The sequence below is a fragment of the Brachyistius frenatus genome, unplaced genomic scaffold (assembly GCF_029030835.1).
Source record: "Brachyistius frenatus isolate BFR_SWC_R1_liver_20210118 unplaced genomic scaffold, ASM2903083v1 Contig_16, whole genome shotgun sequence".
Lineage (NCBI taxonomy): Eukaryota > Metazoa > Chordata > Actinopteri > Embiotocidae > Brachyistius > Brachyistius frenatus.
The window spans coordinates 2815313-2835600 of NW_027210615.1; the positions used below are offsets into that span (position 1 = coordinate 2815313).

General features: G+C 41.0%; 1 protein-coding gene across 9 annotated transcripts in view; it reads right to left on the reverse strand.

Annotated features, from left to right (window-relative positions):
• Nucleotides 1-20288, reverse strand: part of agrn (agrin) — a 283677-nt gene that overhangs the window by 94843 nt on the left and 168546 nt on the right. The gene's annotated exons all lie outside the window — the stretch shown is intronic.

Consider the following 20288-nt stretch of genomic DNA (forward strand, 5'->3'; position numbering starts at 1 on the left):
GCTTTGTTTTTTTCCCCTCTGTCACCAGTCCTCATTTTGAAGGTAACGTGTTTCAAGTCTTTTTTTAATTTTTTTTTTTTTTTATTCAATACCTGCCTCCAGGATGGAGCGGCACTGCCTTGTTAATAAGAGCCCTGAATGTGTGCAGTGATATACAGTAGCAGGGATGTGAGGAGACAGGAGTGCTACGAGGAGTGCTCTTGATCAAAGGACCCCCCCCCCCCCACACACACACACACACACACACACACACCTTGCTTTCTTCATCTTCATGACACATTTCCTCCCTCTCCCTTCCTTTCTTTGCTCTCTCCTGTCAAGTCCATTTGAAGTTTGGTGCGTTGGACTCATTAACGAACGCTTCTTTTTTATTTTATTTTATACGAGTGCTGTGTGACACTTTGAAACTAACTAGAACAACTCTAGAAACTCTAGACCAAATTTTTAGGTCATTTCAAAACAAAGTACTCAATAACGACTTTAACTAAAGGGTGGAAGACTTCCTGAAATCAGAAGTCATTACTGGAAATTATAAGTCATTGTGAGCCGTTTAATGGCAGCCCAACCTGCGGTTGTGACGCTAGACCTCTACTTTGTGTCTAATCATGGGAACAATGAGACGCTGATGACCTGTGAGAAACGACGCTGCGGTAACGACCTTGTTGGATCTGTTGGAGCAGGTAAAAGGTCATGTTGAATCGTTACAGCGGCAATTACACACAAGGTACATTCGCAACACTATTTCCGTGTCAAAAAATAGTTACACAAATATAAATTGGCCTCAGAGCAAAGCTGTTTTGATGGGGCTAGTGTTGGAAATAGGAGGTGTATCCTGACAGCAAGACAGTTTACAGTTTACATGAAATGGTGGTTGTTAAGGTGGAGGTAGGTAGTCTGGGGAACAGGAGCAAGATGAGGGAGAAACTCAGTGATCCGACTTTGCAGTAAAGAGGTGCCTCTGTTTGCTTTGTGATAGTAAACAGTGTCCTTCGCGCACTTCTTGATCTCATTAAATAATAGCCCAGGCTTTCTCTCTCTCTCACCCCAACCTTTCTCTGTCCTCCGTGCAAAGCTGCTGTGTTGACAGCCAAAGAGGAGTGGGGTGGCGATAGTACGGGGCACGAGAGGTAGGTGGAATAGTAAGGGGAGCCGGGGGCTCTCGATATGAATGCTAACAGTGGCCGATTTGGATACGAAGCGCAGCCTCGACGGGGCGTTAGTGCAGATAAGCCTCCCTTCTCAGACTCAGACAAGCAGGCAAATTGCCTGTGTGAATGTGATCGGTGTAACAATAGAAAAAACACAGGAAGAAAGAAAACATAACATGCTATACACAGCAAACTTAAGGGACTTCTTGCTTATATTTTCCTCATTATTATCATGTAAAAGGAGCAAAACAAAACCAAGGGGAGCTGAAAAAGTCAGCAGGACTGGCTCCGCTAAATTAAAATGATCCTTGCTGCCAATTAGATCCGTCTTCCTCGCTGGAGTAAAGCGCAGCGAGGTTCAGACTGAAAGGATAATGAGGGAAAAAAATACAGATCAGGAAACAGATAGACGGAGAGATAAAGACACTAAGTGACATGGAAGCAGCGGCATCCTGGCACAAACATGTACGGAGATGACACCTGCAGTCTGTGACTAGAGGAGGAGAGGACACACCAAAGAGGAGGCGGCATTCAGACGCCCAATTAAAACAATATTCTTTTTCATATTTACATGTGTTCATATAGACTTTTAGTGTGGCCTTAATGCTGATTTATTGACATTTAGAGTATTTTCTTTTGATAATACTATGAATCCTGTCAGTACATCCCAGCTGAACTTGGATTTGATTGGTTTCTTTCACTGAACAACTGCTACAATTGTTCTAATAAGAAGCGCGCAGCATTTGAATGGACACACCTGAGTATATCTACACTCATCAGGTCTGCTTCTTTTGAAACGGAGGGACATTATTGTCTGCCAGTTGGAGACGTATTGTGACTGGACTACCCTGTGTGAGCCTGATTAAGAATGCATGTGCTGTCGTGAATCCTGAAAACACAAGTCACCACATGAACACCTCTGCAACTCCGGGCTTTACTGTTTTTTTTTTACATCAGGGCTCAATTAGGACAGAAAATATAGTCTGATTGTGATGTACAATAAAGGTGAAGAGGTCACTTTTTAAAGCATGATTTGGATATATAGTCAATGCAAAGTGGACATAAAGAAACAAGAGATATTTGCTAAAAAATGGTTACTTATTCCAAAGATTTTTTTTTTACATCAGTTTATAAATGTACAGGGACAAAAAAAAAAAAAAGAATTAGAGGAGTCTGGATCCAAAAAAAAAAAAAAAAGATTTTGTTGATCAGTTGAAAGCAGAGTTGTGTTACATTGTGCTAAACTTCAAATTTTAACACTCACTCAACCACAAGAACAAACATGTGGACATGCTAGATTTCAAATCAATCAGTCTATTGAATCAGAAGCTATGAAGAACATCTAAATACAGGTTTAAACTGAAGCTGTTGAGAATTGTAATCATGCGTGAATAAGTCTATATCTCCTAATTCTGCAAGCGTGATTTGTTTGCATGCATACAAATCCAATATATCATCATATATTACATGTTAAACTACATACTTTGGAGCATATTCAACAAATGTGAAGTAGAAACATTTGCACTCCTGTCTGTATAGTTTAGTGAAGAGCTGCTGAACGTGCCTCAGTGTGGTAGTTAAATTCCGTGAAGTCTTTTATCGAGTGTTAGTTTGACATCAGACTCATGAAAACTGAAAAGTAAAGAACCTTCAGCACGTTACTGAAGAGCAGGTGATGTCTCCCAGAAAAAGTGGGGCAGAGGGGGTTTTTGGAGGATGGGGATTACAGTGATCCTCTCCCCTCTCATCTCTCCCCCTGGCAGTCAGCAGACAGCCAGGCAGGTGGGGAGCTCTGCTGCTCTCTGATCCACTGTTTTGAGCTGCAGTTTATTAATGCTTCATTAGGGACAGGGAGCTGTCAGCGCCGTGCTGGCTTTACTTGATGCCCTGCCGCCACGGCACCAGCAGCAGCCCAGATGTGTGCGTGTCTGTGTGCGTGTGCGTGTAGATTATGTGTGTTCATATATGCCAGAGCACGTTTACAGGCAGCCACGGAGTTCAGATAAGTTTGCAAGTTGAGTTTGTGATATGTATGCATGCATGCGTGCGTGCGTGCGTGTGTGTGCGTGTGTGTGTGTGTGTGTGTGTGTGTGTGTGTGTGTGTGTGTGTGTGTGTGTGTGTGTGTGTGTGTGTGTGTGTGTGTGTGTGTGTGTGTGTGTGTGCTTCCTGTCGTGCGGGTGGTGATAAGGCATGGAGCAGGGGGTTGAAGCTAATCAAATGCAATGATGCGATGTGGGGGGACTTAGCACTGTGTGTTCTAATCAAGAGCCCCCCCCCCCCCCCCACCCCATCACCAGCAGGAGAAGAGGAAGAAGATGAAGAGAGCGAAAAAAATGGCAAGAAAAATTGAGAGAATGTGGCAGTGTGACAAAAACAGCTGTGAGGGGAAGGAGTTCAAATAATGCAGAGAAAATAGTGCAAGAGAATAATGCCAGAGAAGAAAAGAAATACAATATTCAGACCTGTACAGTAAACGTTCAACACTTTCTGAAGCATATTAATATATTTCTGTCTGAGAGTGAGGTATATTGTTTGATCTTTGCTGCATATTACTGCTTACCGCATATATTGCTTATTGCTGCCACAACAGAAAGAGAAAAATGGATCAATGTGAATAGTTATAGGGTGAAAACTTTGATATTTTTTAATGGCATAACAAGCTGTTTTCGTAATATAACAAGATATTTTCTTATTATTACGACATACAAACTTTCATATTATAACAAGAAACACTGTTTGTTATAACAATGTACGCTCTCTGACTTCATAACCGAATAAAAAATATCATTATAATTGGAAATATTTTACGATACAAGAGAACTCGAAAGCCACCATTGAATGAAGCGTTGTGGAGAACTGATAAGCTGAGGAGTATGGCTCATTTACATGATGACGTTTTACTTCCTGCCTGGGTTGACATATGGCGAGATTCTGTTGTTATTGAGCACACTGGATGATAATGTGATAAGTACGCTAAGAGGGTTATTACAATGCTGCACAGAAGGAAGAATGAGTCAGACCCCCTGGAGGTAGTCATTTCTCACGGATCAGCCGGAGGTAAATATCATCTCTGCCCAAACATGTTTTATGTTATATCAAAACAGATATATAGCAAGATGTGCTTTTTTTTGTAAAATAAAAATGTATACATTTACTTGTCATAATAAAATGGAAAAAATATGTTTTCACATTAAAACATTTTGTTTACATTTTGTTATAACAATGCATTTTTTTTAACGTTATGAAGTGATATTGAACAGTTTTTCTTTTTCAGTAGTTGATTTATATGGACAATGAGAAGGTTGTTCTATAATTTTTCTGTACCCTGACAGCTGAAATACAGCGCATGCTGTGGGGGCAGCCATGTCACCTGTTTGTGAACACTCTCAACTCACAAGTGTGATATTCACAAATAGGAATTTCCCCAACTTGTAGCTCCCTGAACACATGATAACCCAGTCTTAACACATCCTGCCTCCAGTTCCATAGTTCTGCTTTCAAATACATGTATGCATCCGTTCATGGAGATAAGTCAGAACCGCTGCCCCTAATCATTGATTAAAACTGCAGGTTTAACCTAACTATAGTACACAAACGCCTTCATATTTTATGCTGAGTTCCAAATCACTCCTAATTTGTTATATCTCGCATACAACATTAAACTTTCTACCATGTTTTTTAGAGCGTCCAAACTTTATAGTGCCCTAAAAATGACCACAATAGAGAGAAAACTGTAGCATGCACTGCACATTATGATGGTGAAAAATTCAGGAGGGTCTGAAGTGTCAATTTACTGCTCACAGTGGATTAACCTGGAGGTTTATTATGTAGGGAAGAGTGCATGAGAAAAAAGTATGGGAGGATTTCAAACACAGTGATGCACTTCAAAGTAAGAAAAAAAAAAATATATATATATATATATATATATAAAGATGTGCTTAAGAGAAGCCGGGTGTGTGAAATGCAGCAGGACCACAACAAAAACCACTCGGCTTTGTTTAAATACAGACGGAGAGAGCAAGTAAAAAGATAGGAAGCTGGAAAAAAAAAAAAAGAGAGAGACAGTAGGTGAAGAAGTGGTACGGAACTAATAAGGGAGAAGTGTGTAGAAGGGAGATAAGGAAAAAGGTCAGGATGGTAGCAACAAAAAGGCAGCGAGGAGTGGTCAGAAAATAAACAAGACAAGATCAACAAACGCTGAAATCCAAGAACTTAATATGGATGAGAACGTGCGGCCAGATATCCGAACCGAGTGATGAGGAGCAGGAGGCATGGACTGAGGGAAGGCCAAAGGATTAAGTCCTACACACCTCTCCAACATGCTGTCGGCGCACACACTCACACACAAACCAACACACACCGTTTGGTTTCTCTACTGTGAGGCCAATGGCGAAAAGATGATTCTCTGTGTTTGATGTACTTCTTCAAAGAGCTCCACTGAACTGCAGCTGTTGCTCTATTTTACACGCTTTTCTGTTTTACCCTTGAGAATGGAAAATGAACCACAAAAAGCTGCCATCACAGTCCAAGGCACCAGCCACGCTCACAGCAAAGTAGCGGTGGGTGAGTGCACTGTATGTCCAATCCGATTTTAAGCCAATGCATAAACTGCGGTTGAAAAAAGCTTTAAAGATGACAAAGAATGACGTCTTTAATTGTTGCATTTTGTTTTGAGGACAATATTCTTGTCCAAAGAGATAAATGTTTAAGAAAAACATTAGAAATGACAGATGATGAAATACCAAAATGTTGCAATGCTCTGATTTTTGGGGATTTCTTTTTTTTTTTTTTTTTTGCTCCATAGCTGTCATTTTCCAGTGGCAGCTATCTCACGCTTGAAAGATGCAGTAAAGCACAGGTGGGGTGCTGAAATAACTACACAGGGCCCCATTTATTCTGCTGAGTGACAGAATGAAGGCAGGGCAGGATTATATCGTCTGGCATTTATGACAAGCACAGACAGAGATGTACAGGTCTTTCAAAGGACAGCACACAGCTTCACAAAAAACACAGAAATCCTTCAGTTTAACATCAGAAAATATTAACATGCTCATTTATATATATATATTTAACAAAAATGTCTAGAGATCCAACAGAGCTTTGGACAGTTACACCATCTTATGTTGTGTTTGATAAGTGGCACAAACTGAACATGATTTTAAGACTTTCAAATAGACTTGTTTGAGAGAAATGGTCAGACTGACACGAGAAGAGATATGAAGACCTTGTTGAATCTGGACAGACTCCAAAAAAGCCCCCTTAGTTCCTCCTCATGAAAACAGTGTGGTGATTTCATATCAAAGTGCTGATTGGTTGAAATATCTAAATATAAAACATGTGCTTTGCCCCCTTTGGGGCTAGAGAACAAGCTCTAAACAGACAACCCGGTATCACTCCAAAGCGTGTAATACACCCGTCAGTCCACTACTCAGGAAACCGTGTCAGTGTGACGTTTTGCCTCACCTGGGTATGAAAAATTAGGTGCCTTAGGTTTAGCCACAAAAACCATGTGGTAAAGCTACTTGGGAAGTTGGGAAAAGTTTTCTTTAAATAAATCCACGTCACTTTCTTGTGGACCCAAATCCTCATCTCATGAATAAATTGGATGTCCTTGGTTTAAACCATCCAACCACCCCCTACTTGACACTGACATAGCATCCTTATAAGACTGACAAAACATATATATTATCACCTTATGAGGTATTTCATGAGGCTGTTTTCCATCAGTTCCGTCTGCATCACTTTCCGGCTTCAACACGGCAACCAGAGCCGATCACTGCAAATCAAATCAAAGCTTGATATTCCACCAGTTGCGCCCTGACGCAGCGTCCCAGAAGCAGCTGAGTGCTCCAATACACAATAAAGATAGGTACTGAGTCTGTTTTGACGGAAGCATGATGGACTTCGTTTTAATCTGCACAGAGATGATCAGCTGGGCAGGAAGTCATAGTAAGAAAAGCATAGAGCCTCTGGTCAATTTTCAAAATAAAACACTGCAGATTCACGATTGTAGATCACATTACTACAAAAGACGTCCACCCCCACCCCAGTCAAGTGGGACAAGAAATGCATTCTCCTGCTCCCACAGTGTGAAATAGTTACAAAATAATTAGGCTGATGAATATTTTTAACGACTAAACCACAGCAGGCTGTATTAACTCATGAACACAAAATGGACAAAATAGAAATCGTTTAGCTCCTGAAACGTTGCCCCGTGGGGTAAGAAGCGGTACAGGGGAAGGAAAAAAACATCAGCACACACCTGACCTGACTGATCCGTGCCTGGTTGAAATGAAGGTAAAGGACTCTCTGAATAGTTATACATCAGGTGTCAACCCATCCGGGCACCTAAAGTGTGACAACTCACTTTATTTCTGACTCGTAATCCATAAACAAGCTGAAACAGATAAAAGGTAAAGACAAAAAGACAAACACCAGCTGATGGACAGTCTCTTTAACCTCAGGGCCTGCCTGTCACCTTAATAGCCTATGGGGAAGAAGTCGGTATTACCTATTGAAAAACTGTCAGGGCTTATACTAAGATTTGTGGCTCTTGAATTAAGACCTTCTGAAAGCAACAAAACGGATCTTGGTGCCAAAATAAGTCAAGAACTGCAGTCGGAGACATTATTAACCGCTTTTTTGTTTACCTCTTTAAGGCCAGAATCCATAATCAATAATGCATCCATGTTGAGTTCTAAACGAGGAACCGCTGGTTCAGAAGTACAGAGACGAAACTCGTTAGACCCAGTTTAGCATAACAGCATACATTTATACCACAGCTGTGGTTCACTGGAGAAATATTTCCAGCAATAAAACTTCACTGAAAGCAACGGACAGGAATAATGACTTTAGCAGGCATTATAGTTTAAAAGCTGAATAAATCGAACGTGTAAAACACCTCTATGCCCCCAAACTGACAACAAAATGAAAAGATGCGGCGTCTGAAATAAATGACATTCCCTCGGAGAGCGGTGCATTCGGTGTCACCTCGGCCCCACGAAGTGCTACAAGGACTCATGCGTGCGCTAAGTGGCGCATATGCCACTAGTTTCCTTTCATTAGCTCTGGATTATCTGGAGCCGGTGGTGGTGGGGAGCCAAAATCAGCACTGATGTGCATCCAAGCGTCGGCTAATCATACTTGGCCTTTGCCATCAAAACACTCACTAATGAGTGATGGCCGCTGGGCACAACATGTTGTTCGGCGCTGCTAGAAAGTCAGTTACAGTAGGTGTTTGGTCCCCTGCACAAACACATCTGTGTGAAGACATATAGTGTCAACACACACTCCACATGAATGCATGATAAGCTCGAAGTCTGATAATTCCCTCTGCTTCTTTATGGCTCTTCTCAATGGTCACATGTAAATAAACTTCTGTGGAAGAGTTTTCTCTCTCCAGCTGATACAAGAGCAATCCCATCCAGACATATCATGAAAGCAGGTTTGAAGTCAGTGGTTCTCACTTTGGGGGTCGGGACTGTTTAACAATTAATGACATAAGAGGAAGTTTTTTCTGACCTTATTCAAATAATTTATTTTACCCTCATCAGCTGCTGCAGAAAAGTTTCTATAAACTGTTAAAAATTAGCAATTGGAGAAGAGAAGATGAACCGCTCACAGTTCATAGCTCATGGCCTGGCTTTAAATTGCCCCAAGCCAAAATAATTAGAAACCAGCACACTAAGTCATGATTTTTAGCTTTCCAGTTATTCGTGTAGACTCCAATTTTATCGGCCGATATTGGCCTGTCTATATTGGCCAATATGAAAGAACATACTATGGAAACATATGGTGTGTATAAATCAGAAATGGGTCTTTTCTGTGTTTTTTACTAGCTGTTCATAATTATTAAATTCCCAGTGAAGTCTCCTGTTTCAGTGCACTAATTGTCAGTGTTGACAATAAATTGTAAAATATCCTGCCTCCAACACATATCTTTGTCACGGGTGTCAAAAGCGTTTGATAACCACATTTGAGGGGTCATTGCAAAAATTGTGTTTAAATATCGGCCTATATCCCGATATTTGAATTTTATTACTCCCTAATGTTGGTATCGGCATCAGCCTTAAAAATCCAGTATCGTTCAGGCTATAAATTATTGGAATAAACTGGAACAATGATTACCAAAGCTCATCAACAAGAAAAAACTAAGTATTATCTCGTGTAAAAAAAAGGCAGTTACACCACGATAATGAGTGCTTTGCATCAAAGATTATGACTTAATTAAAGAAATAACAAAGATCCAGACGATTAGAATTAAAAAAAAAGTAAGTTTAAAAAATAATTTAAAAAACAAAAACGAAGTGATGTTTCTGAATTATTTCCTCTCATACACACACACACACACACACACACACACACACACACACACACACACACACACACACACACACACACACACACACACACACACACACACACACACACACACACACACACACACAGAAAGACACATGAAATCAGATAAACCATGCAAATCAGCATGCCCATTTCAGCCATCCAATATAGGACCCTATTTAACATGACAACAATTTAATTTCAGCTGCTTTGATAAGCCTCCCGGAGACAGAGAGAAGCAGCACAAAGCTGCAGGAGGAGTAGAAAGTACTGACATTTATTCAGAGCAAATAGTAGATAAAAAATTACTTGGATTGATTCTCTTCCTTTTCTGGCAAGCATTATTACCGCAAGCAAGCACATTATCCGTGTGTGTGTGTGTGTGTGTGTGTGTGTGTGTGTGTGTGTGTGTGTGTGTGTGTGTGTGTGTGTGTGTGTGTGTGTGTGTGTGTGTGTGTGTGTGTGTGTGTGTGTCTATTATTCTAAATGTGAAGAAAATTATTGGCTGTGGGAGTAAGAAAACAAACACTTTAGGAAATTTAGGTAGATTGGTCTGTCCTTATAATTTTCACAAAAAGAACATGAAGTTAATGTGATTAGGGTAAACAGCATTTAGAGAGCATTTACACTGTTTCCAGAATAAAGAAGTCCAATGGTCAAGTGAATCTGAGAAACACCATAAAACTGACCTAAGCAGCATTTTAATAGTGTCTTGCTTGTGTTGTGTCACTGTAAACAGGATTTTGAGAGGGGGGTGGGGTGGGGCACCCCAGAAAGGAGGCCGTACTCCACTGCGACAAACAAAAGGAAGGGGAGACGGTAGTTCCTGAATCTAAAAGCAATTCACTGTTCAAATCTGTTTATAAAATGTTGTTTCAGCTGCTAATGTGAAAGAATAATTATATTAGTTGCACTTTAAATTTAATTATTTCAGAAAAAAGTGAAGATTATAACTAATAGGCTTCATATCACAGTCCATTATTGATATTAAGGCAATTATATTTTGCATTACAATTTTTGGGGAAATTTATGTTTGAATATGCAATATGATAATATAAACACATTTCAGAACATTAGATGAAGCCAGGTTTAAAATTTTTGTTTCATTTGGGATTTTGGATATCTCTTTCTATCACTCCAAAATCAAATAATACAATCAACACCCCTAAAAACATCTTTCGCAATAGAAGGTTCAATAAGTCTGGCTATGAATGATATATGAATAATCCCCTCTGTAAAAACCTTCAGAATATAGATCAGAACAAACCTGGGAAGTTTGGTGTATGTAAGTGCTACTGAAGTGAAGATTTCTGGCTCAGAGTGCAGAAAAAAACTCAATTTGAGAAAACAGGCTTTAAAGATGGACTGTAAAATTCAAGGCAGTTTTCTCAAAATTCGTTTTTTCTCATGCGCTGAGGCAGAAATCTCCACTTCAGTAGAACTTACATACTCCAAACTGTCCAGGTTAATTTCTATCTATGTTCTGATGTTTTTTACAGAGGGGTTTCTTCATTAATCATCTGTAGCTTGATTTATGAGCTATGTATCATTTTATATATGCTAGTTTTGGGGAATTTGGGAGAAATCTACAGACGCAAATCGTCCTAAATGTGTATTTTGGAAGTTTTCCTCCCACTATTTTGAAAAGAGTGGTCCAAAATCTCTTTGCTGGGTTTCTCACATTTAAGTTATATTTCTTAAGATGTTTTCTGAATCCAACACTATATTTTTATTACTTCTTTTCTGTAATTATGTCTTTATATTAAAAATGTATAATGTTTCTAACAGAGTCCGCCATTGCCCATGCAGCTAGGATTTACGGGAAATGAAAAATACATGGACCTCACTGTTATTTATATTTAAAAAAATTATAATTTTTTTTTTTTTTTTTTAATTCTTCATTATGTTTCCCTCACAATTAACTGATGGCTGTCTTACATTTCCTGCTGCTGGGGCATCACATTAAAAGCGTTCAAGTGGCAAACTAAATCATGGCTTTCATAATGAAGCAGCCACAGGGAACACATTGTATTTGTCACCAATTTGCGCTGATGCATTAAAAATGCTTCTGTCATGGTCACTTTCTGAGCAGAGAACAGGAGATGAACAATGTCGGGCAAGAGGCTGCACACTTCCAACTCCTCGTCAAGGTCACCCACTCCTCTGGCTGTGTCCTGCTGTCAGTCAAAGCAACTGATCCAACAGAATCATGTGAAATGAAGGGAAATGAGCACACCGTTATTTGTGATTGTCACTTGAGACTGCTGTGCGTTAGAAGATTCACTGTAAAGAAATCCTTCCGTACGCTTCCTTTTGTAAAAGGGGGTTGAAAGGGGAAAACTGTAATATGTTTTAAAATGTTCAAAAATGTACTAAACCTATCCACAGAGTCTAAGGCATCTAGCAGTTTTGGTGTTTTGTCTAAGTATTGTGTTGAAGAGATTGAAGCTAGCATGCTTACCAGCTGGCGTGGCCCGGCCTGACGTGTAATACAACTTTGCACCACAAGATGGTACAGTGAGTCACTGGTGAGGAAGAGGTAGTTTATTTTAACTTTTTAATAACCTCATAGTAAATATGACGAGAACAGTGAACACTGCAATGGTGGGAACGTTTGGCAAAACAGAAGCTTACAGAGTTAACATCCACCCATGGAGACAACTCGTGGCGAGAGAAGGAATTAAGTTTGATGCTAAACTCACTACATTTCTAGGGAATAAACAACTGTTAATTCTCACGGTAGCTTTGCAACAATGGCTCATAAAGACACCTAATTGTACAACATCAGCACCCGAATCAACCTAACCAGCAGTGCCGGTCACATATTCTGGTGGATCACAGATTTCAGTTTAACACCGAATTCAGGGCAGATTGCCTGGACGCTACAGTGACTCACTACGGCCCCCTAAAGTACAAAGGAATGGAATTTAATTCTTATAAATTACACCTTTAAAGCAAGCGTCATTAAGAGCAAAACTAGGAACGAAGCTTTTTTTCTCCTTTTCATATGTCATGAAATCACTCCCCTATTCACCACTGCAGGAGACAGTTTATAGTTTACTCTACAGTAGGCAGTAAATTGATTCACTTAAGGGTCATCATGGATGCAATTTTTTTAATCCAATGCAACAGATTGTCTTGAGGCATTGTTAGTGGAAAGCATTGTGCACATGGCATGAACACCACTTTTGGGGTTTTCACTGATGTTTTTCGAAAAGCAATAGACATTAAGAAACTGAACATTGAAATAGATTGCAGAAATAGATGCAAAATTGCTCTGTATTTTTGGTCCAGAGGACCAGAGACTGTTTGGATTTCTCTCCTCTCACTCTGTTGAACACATTTTCATTCCAGCCCAGGTGTAAACAGAGTCTCATTAGGTGGCCAACAGGAGCACCAGCAGGGCTGCATGTTGTATAGTGACCTTGATCAATGACCACTGCATTACTTCATCATGGCTTTGAGAAAAGACAATACCAGCTGAGTCCCAAACACACGTGAAAATCTCAACACCTGGTTCAGGAAAAAAAAAAAAAAAAAAAAAAAGGTAAAATTCTTAAGGTTTAATATCGGTTTGCTTATTTTACATCAGGAAGTGGATTTATAATGGGATGGGATATGAGATTTATAATCCACCTCCCACTGAAAGCAAGGAGCGTTTTATTTGCCTTCTCCTGCCACAATGTGAGCACAGCTGTACTCTGGGGAGGGAATACAGACGATGGACCGACCTTAAATAAGTAGCAAGGCAGGGGTGATTGAGTGGTGACGAAAGAACCTTCAGTAAAGGTGATGACAATAGTGTAAAGAATATGCTGTAGATATATAGTACTATGTAAGGTTTTAGAAAAGTTTGCAACTCTTAAGCCCATTTTTGTTTCAGAACGGTGTCACCTATGACTCAGCATGTCGCCGGTGGACACTTTTAGAACGTAAGGCACACCCATCAGCTTGTAGAAAAATCAGCTGATCACATCAGTTACAAACTGTCAGCTGGTCAGAATGGCAGAGTTTTGAATGGAAGAAAGAGACGATCACCTCGTCAGTGTCTCTGAGGAGAAGTCATGTCCGTGTGACAGAAGCCATAAAAGTTACTCAAACAGCAACAACAAACAAACGTGCCTCCTGAGACCTCCTGTCTCCTCGGTGATCCACTGAAGCACCCGCGGGTGGCTCCAACTTATCGACTCTCTTGTTTTTATATGTTTTCATCACAACTAAAACTGCAACTATAGCAAGTACCTCACTATCACTATCCTCATTCATGTTTTCAGATGTTAAAAATTATATTCAACTGTGAAAAAGCATGGAGTACAGAGAGCTGTTGCTATGGAGATGTTACACCGTCTCGTCTAGTTGCTTTGGCAGGTTTCAAAACGTTGAACTGGATTTTAAAAATTAGTACAGATACTTCCGATCATCTTCTACTGTACAGATTTCAAAACAAAATGATCAGTATAGTCAGCATGGATTAAATTAAATCACTGTTAAATGATGATGATGATGATGATGAACTTTTATATATATATATGTCTGTAGTGTATATATATATATATATATATATACATTTACACACTTGGAGCCACGGAAATCAATTCATTGAAGAGACAAACAAATGTTCTTTAGAAATAGTTGTCACATTCTCGTTCCACACAAAATAAAATAAAATCATCCACTATTGTCTGCTGAGCTGGTAGTTATCCTCATATTTCTAACACGGCTCTGCTTTTATTATTTTCACTCCTTTCCATCTCTTTCTAAGTATACACTGTGAAAATAACAAACAACAATGTATTATTCAACAAAAGCCAAATGCATAAATATATTAAAAACTCACAAAACACAACCCCTTGTCTAGGATTAAGCAGGTGTGTGTGGATGCAAATGTGTGTGTATGTTCATTGGTGTTTTGCCTGCAGATTTCAGAGGTGAACACTGGGAGAAAGAGAGAGAGAGAGAGAGAGAGAGAGAGAGAGAGAGAGAGAGAAAGAGAGAGAGAGAGAGAGAGAGAGAGAGATGAAGAAGAACACAGGATTTGTCTTACAAGTATCAGTAGTTGCCGAGACGAGTGGAACAGCAAGTAAAGATGGATAGAGGATTCCAGCAAAGCCCATTATCATCTCTTTATGTGTGTGTGTGTGTGTGTGTGTGTGTGTGTGTGTGTGTGTGTGTGTGTGTGTGTGTGTGTGTGTGTGTGTGTGTGACTGAGTGAGTGAGTGAGTGTGTGAGTGTGCGCGAGTGCGATAACAAGAATGTATATTTTTCAATCTATCTGCCTGCAAAATGCCTGCAGTGTGAGTATATTTCACGAGTTGTGCCTTTGTGTGTGTGCATGCACACGGGGATGAATACACTGTCAGTACACACACTCACACACAGTCAGTCGGTCAGGTTCTGCATGCTATGGTTATGAATACCAAGCAAGAGTCAATGCCCCAGGGAAATGAAAGCACGAAATGGCGAGTTATTTACAATGACCTCTCGCCCTGTGTGTGTGTCTGCCAGTGTGCACACGTTTGTGTGAATAACTGTGTTCAGCGATCACCCCGGAGAAATTTGATTACTCTCTGCATTTGTGTGTGTGTGTCTGTGTGTGTGTGTGTGTGTGTGTGTGTGCGTGTGTGTTGCTATTGATGAGAGTAGCAGCAAGAAACCGAGAGATTTTGTCTTAAAGTCTCCGAGCGGCAAATGGAAGAGAAGACGGGACTGAGAGGAGAAGAGTGAAAGTAAAGGGGAGAGAAGGACGAAGGGCCGTGTGACTTAGTCATTTTGGACCAGCTAACAGCAAGTGAATGACGGCGAGGAAACAAGGATGGACTGAAATGGAAGAAGGAGGAAGAGGGAAGCAAAATATAAGGGATGAAAAGGAAGAAGAGGAAAAGGAAAAATCAACAGAAGAAAACAGAGAGGAGGGAGTGAGGAAGAAAGTAAGGAAGAGATAAGGAGGAAATTGGATAAGTGTAAAGGGGAAAGACAAAAAAAAAAAAAAGAATAGAAACAGGAAGGAAAAGGAATGCAGGCGAAATAGAAGAAGAAAAAACTGGATGTGAAAATGAGAAATGTAGAAAAGATGTGGGGGTAGCGATGACTTCTTGTCAGTTAGACTGTGCTGAACACTGTTATCTGCTCTGGCAAAACCAAAAGTCATCTCCACCATCTACAGCTAGTACCACCGGTCCATTGTCACCGAGGGCAACCGGGCATGTCACCGGGGTAACAAAATGATTGTCAGAGCCTGAGCAAAAAAAAAAAATACAAAAAATAGAAAAGCAAAAGAAGAGGTTATTTGGGGGTAAAGGAGGAATAAAGCAGGTTGCCTTTCATCTCCTGACTCTCCAGCTCTCCTCGAGAATATTTTTTCTTGCTTGCAGAGGATTTTCCTGAAACCTCCCCCTCGCTTCCAGCTTTGGGTCCTACGAGGGGATAAATCTGGGGCTTTACCCGGCCCCGGCTCAGACACCTTAACAACTGGCCCAGACCAGCACCAGACAAAAGACAAAAAGACTAAATGTACAGCTGGAGGAACAAGCTAAGGATAACATTTTTTTTTTTTTAAAAGCTCTCTCTCTCTCAAGAGTTCAGGAGCAAAGAGAAGCAACGACTTTGATAAAAACACGTGAACAAGTTATTTAAAAATGTTCAGTTCTCTTGTATGACCCCAAAAACAGTATTTGTAAAAGAGTTTTACGGAGAAAAAAAAATAGTAAAACGTGCTTTATCAAAATGGTTTATCCTTTTATTTTTCCAATAGAAACTCCCTCAATTAGTGTTTGGATGATGGTTTTAGAGAGTGCTGTTTCACACATCTCCCATAGGTGTTACACTGTTAGAGATGCTGCAACGATGAATGATTCACATCATTTTAGTGCTCATCAAACAAGTCAGTGAGCGCTCATCGTCTAACGCAAACGTGTTCGCGTTTCATCAGAGTTTCTTATAATTACTTGTTCACTAAAACTACTGCGAAGCTCTTGACCGGGTCCGGCAGGATGACTCACATCACACCTATTTAATCCTCCCTCCATCGGTTGCCCTTCAGGTTCAGGATCTGTTTGCCCCCCCCCCCCCCCCCCCCCCCCCCCCCCCCCCCCCCCCCCCCCCCCCCCCCCCCCCCCCCCCCCCCCCCCCCCCCCCCCCCCCCCCCCCCCCCCCCCCCCCCCCCCCCCCCCCCCCCCCCCCCCCCCCCCCCCCCCCCCCCCCCCCCCCCCCCCCCCCCCCCCCCCCCCCCCCCCCCCTCTTGTTTTGGCCTGTAGAGTCCTCCATGGTCAGGAGGGCATCACTAAACCTCCTCCATCCTTGACCAGCGCTCACTTCCTGCCGCTCACACTCGTTTAAAGACCAAAACTGATCGTGCCTTTGAAGTGGTGGCTGCGACTCTGTGGCTCTTCTTCCTCTGGACTTATTTTCAGCTGTCTTTGTCGTCACCTTCAAAAAGCAGCTGAAGTCATAAATTGTCCTTTGTCTCTCTTCATGTTGTCCAGTGCTTTTATTGCGTCGGTCTGTTGTTTTTGTTTTAATATTTTTAACATTACATTTTTGTTTTTGTTTTTATGATGCACTGTGACTTTGTTCTGTAAAAGGTGGTTCATTAAACAAACTTACTTACTTACTTATTATACTGGATACACATAACATATCCAGCACAGTATATTGTGCAAAAAAACACAGTGCACATTGAAAATACAGAATACAGTATCATTAAAGTCCTCCTCCTGGCAACGTGGACATGTTAGCGGGGTTATAAACTTGACTTTCACTGGAGGGGGTCTTTAAACTTTGTATATCTGAAAGTCAAACAGAATCAAAATAAGGACTCTGGTGAATACATGGAGGAGGAAAGCAGAACTGTTAACTAATAGGCGGGTGTCTTGTATCCTGAATGTTGTTAAGTTTAGAAAACTAAACATGGCTAAGGTGAAGGAAAGCAAATCATGTTTTTTGGATATGTACCCAAAAAAGTCAATGCATCCCATTTTGCACTTTAATATTCTACAGAAAATCTTTGCGTTTTGGGTTTAAAAAAACATAATCATAAAAATGTTTATACATACTATGTCATTTAGTTACCTGAAGTTGATACTGGAGGAATAAATCCAAATCCAGAGAACGTTTCCTCATTAAGTTGATAGAAAATGCAATTTGTGCGGCTCTATGGCTGCAAGAGCTTATTTGCAAAATGAGAATTACAGCTGTGTGTGAGACAGATTTACACCATTCATCTAATAAACACAGAAAATGATTGCACCTAAAATGTCACAGCCCGGCTCTGAAAATTGCGCTCTATATTATACAGTATGAAGTAGCACCACGTACTTTATGTGGAAGGAGACATCCTTTGAGTGTTTGGTCTGACTGCCTGCAGTATGTGAGAGTAGACAGAGCAGCAGGTGCGGAGTACTTTATGCCTTTCCGCTTTCAATGCGAGGACACAGAAGTGTGTCGGGGCCGGAGAGATAAAACCCTCTCTGCAGCTCAGGGAGAGGAGAGAGGAGACCGGCTGAGGAGAAGGTACGGGGGCCGCGCTGATAGCCGAGTCGAGACAACACACGAGTGCACCGCACACGTACACAAAATCAATCTCTATTGATCACTCTCTTGAACCCCACTCACCTCACCTCACCTCACCTCACCCACACCTCACCCACATGCACTAACACACACACACTCCACTTTACTTGTTGCACTCCTTGCAGAAGAAAAAGAGGAGAAAAAAAAAAAAAAAAAAGTAAAAGAAGAACGAAAAACTCCACGTTCCACTAGAGTGGCTACACAAGATGAGTTCTGCAGCACTTGTCTCTCTGGGAGAGGGAGTGTATTTACCACTCTGCTCCAAGTTCAATATTAGGAGAGCCAACATGGTGCACGTTCCCCAGCCGATTGTAGCGTGTGCTCCCCACACACAGACACACACACACACACAGCTGCATAAACCTCTTGTCTCTCTGAAGCAGAAAGTGCTTCTGCTGGCTGTTTCTCTTTCTCTCTCTCTCTCTCTCTCTCTCTCTCTCTCTCTCTCTCTCTCTCTCTCTGAAAGTCTTTCTTTTCTTAACTGGTTGCTTTTTTTTCTCTTCCCCCACTTATTGTTATCATGCTCTCCTGCTGGGACAATTTAAATGTGCCTTCCTTTTAATTTCAATGATATCTGAGGCCATTATGGGCATACCGCGTGCCTGCTTGACCGCCGGAAATGTAACCCCACTGATCCCAAATCAACCATCTAGAACAAAGGGAAGATAATGAAGAAGCCGGGCTGGAGCCGGTCTGAACCATTACCGGGAAGGTTATGTGAATATTAGAGCGAAACACTGGGGCAAATTAAGGGCCCACGCCTCAACAACGTGTGGGTCGTTTTCTCCAGCCCTCAGAAGGGAGCTTTACACTATTACCTTGGAACTTAAATGCCATAATAGACGGTTCGGTGTTATGAGTGAGGTGCTAAACGATGGTGGTTTAAGGAGGATTTTTCTAATATTGAGCCAGACCGATCGAACTTGAAACTGTGTGCAGTCAGAAGAGTGGGGATCTACGGGGATCTGTCAAAGGCTTGGTTATAAATAAGCCACTTTACTTGGTGTAAAAACAGCACGCATACCGAAAATATGAGTCAAAAATCCCTCCAGAACAGAAGGGCCAAATAGCGCCTCGAAGTCAGTCTGTAAACTGAGACAACACTCTGTGTTGTCATTTTACCGTCAATCTTTCTTTGTCTTCCAAACAAGTTTGGCTAACCGCAAAGGTTCGTTAAAAAGATGTATGATCATGTGACTGCCTGTGACTTCCTACTTCATTAAAATGAATTCAAGCAAAATTGTGCATTCCAAGAGTTCAATAATTTACTTGATGAGAAAAATGATATAATTAGTCATAGGAACGAAGGCCAAAACTCTGAAAATAAGAACAGGGTTGTATGAAACTATACAATTCCAAGATTAAAGAGTGGTAAAGAAAAACTGGAGCAAAGCCATGGAGTCATCAAATTCACTCAGTAATGTAAGGAATGGTAAATAGTAAATGCTCTGCACTTAAATAGCACTTTATCTCTTTAGTGGTCTCAAAGCGCTTTATAATTGGTCAACCACTCACACACACATTCACACACCAATGGTGACACACTGCCATTTTGAGAAACCTGAAGTGTAATTGTTGTATTCCACATGGCGTATTTACAACTAGCACTCACTATTGTGAGTGCATAAGTGTGTTCACTGACAACTATGGAAGCATGCAGAGCACTAAAACTACCCGGATGATGCACTCAAAATGGTCTAGTGTATGAAACGATGGACGGTTTCAACACTCAGCAGTCGCCATCTTGGCTAAGGTAGCGCAAAGGGAGGGACCACTGATGTAAAGAATTTTCAAATTGAGACGTCTGAGGAAGCTGCATCTGTTGCTGAACACCAAACAAAAGTGTTTATTTTTCAAAGAGTACCACCATATTGCTGTTGGATAGAATCATTAGTATGTTTATTGTGTGTATTAAACAGAGGGCAGAGAAGACGTTCTTTTCTGGGCAAAATAATTAAAGCCGGCAGATTTTTTTTTGGCAGGTAATGCATTCAAATGATACGGCTATTTCTGGTAAGCGCAGAACGGCAGTGTGCGATACCTTGTCGAAATTCAAGCCCTACACAAATAAGAGTACTATATCTTAATGTACTCAAGGAAGTAGATCAGCCAGTGACAGTGTCTTGCCCAAGGACACTTTGACAGGACCCAGGTTTTGAACTGCCAACCTGATTAGTTGGCAACCTGCTGCACCATCTGAGCCACAGTCACAGTGAGCAAGGGTGCCATTT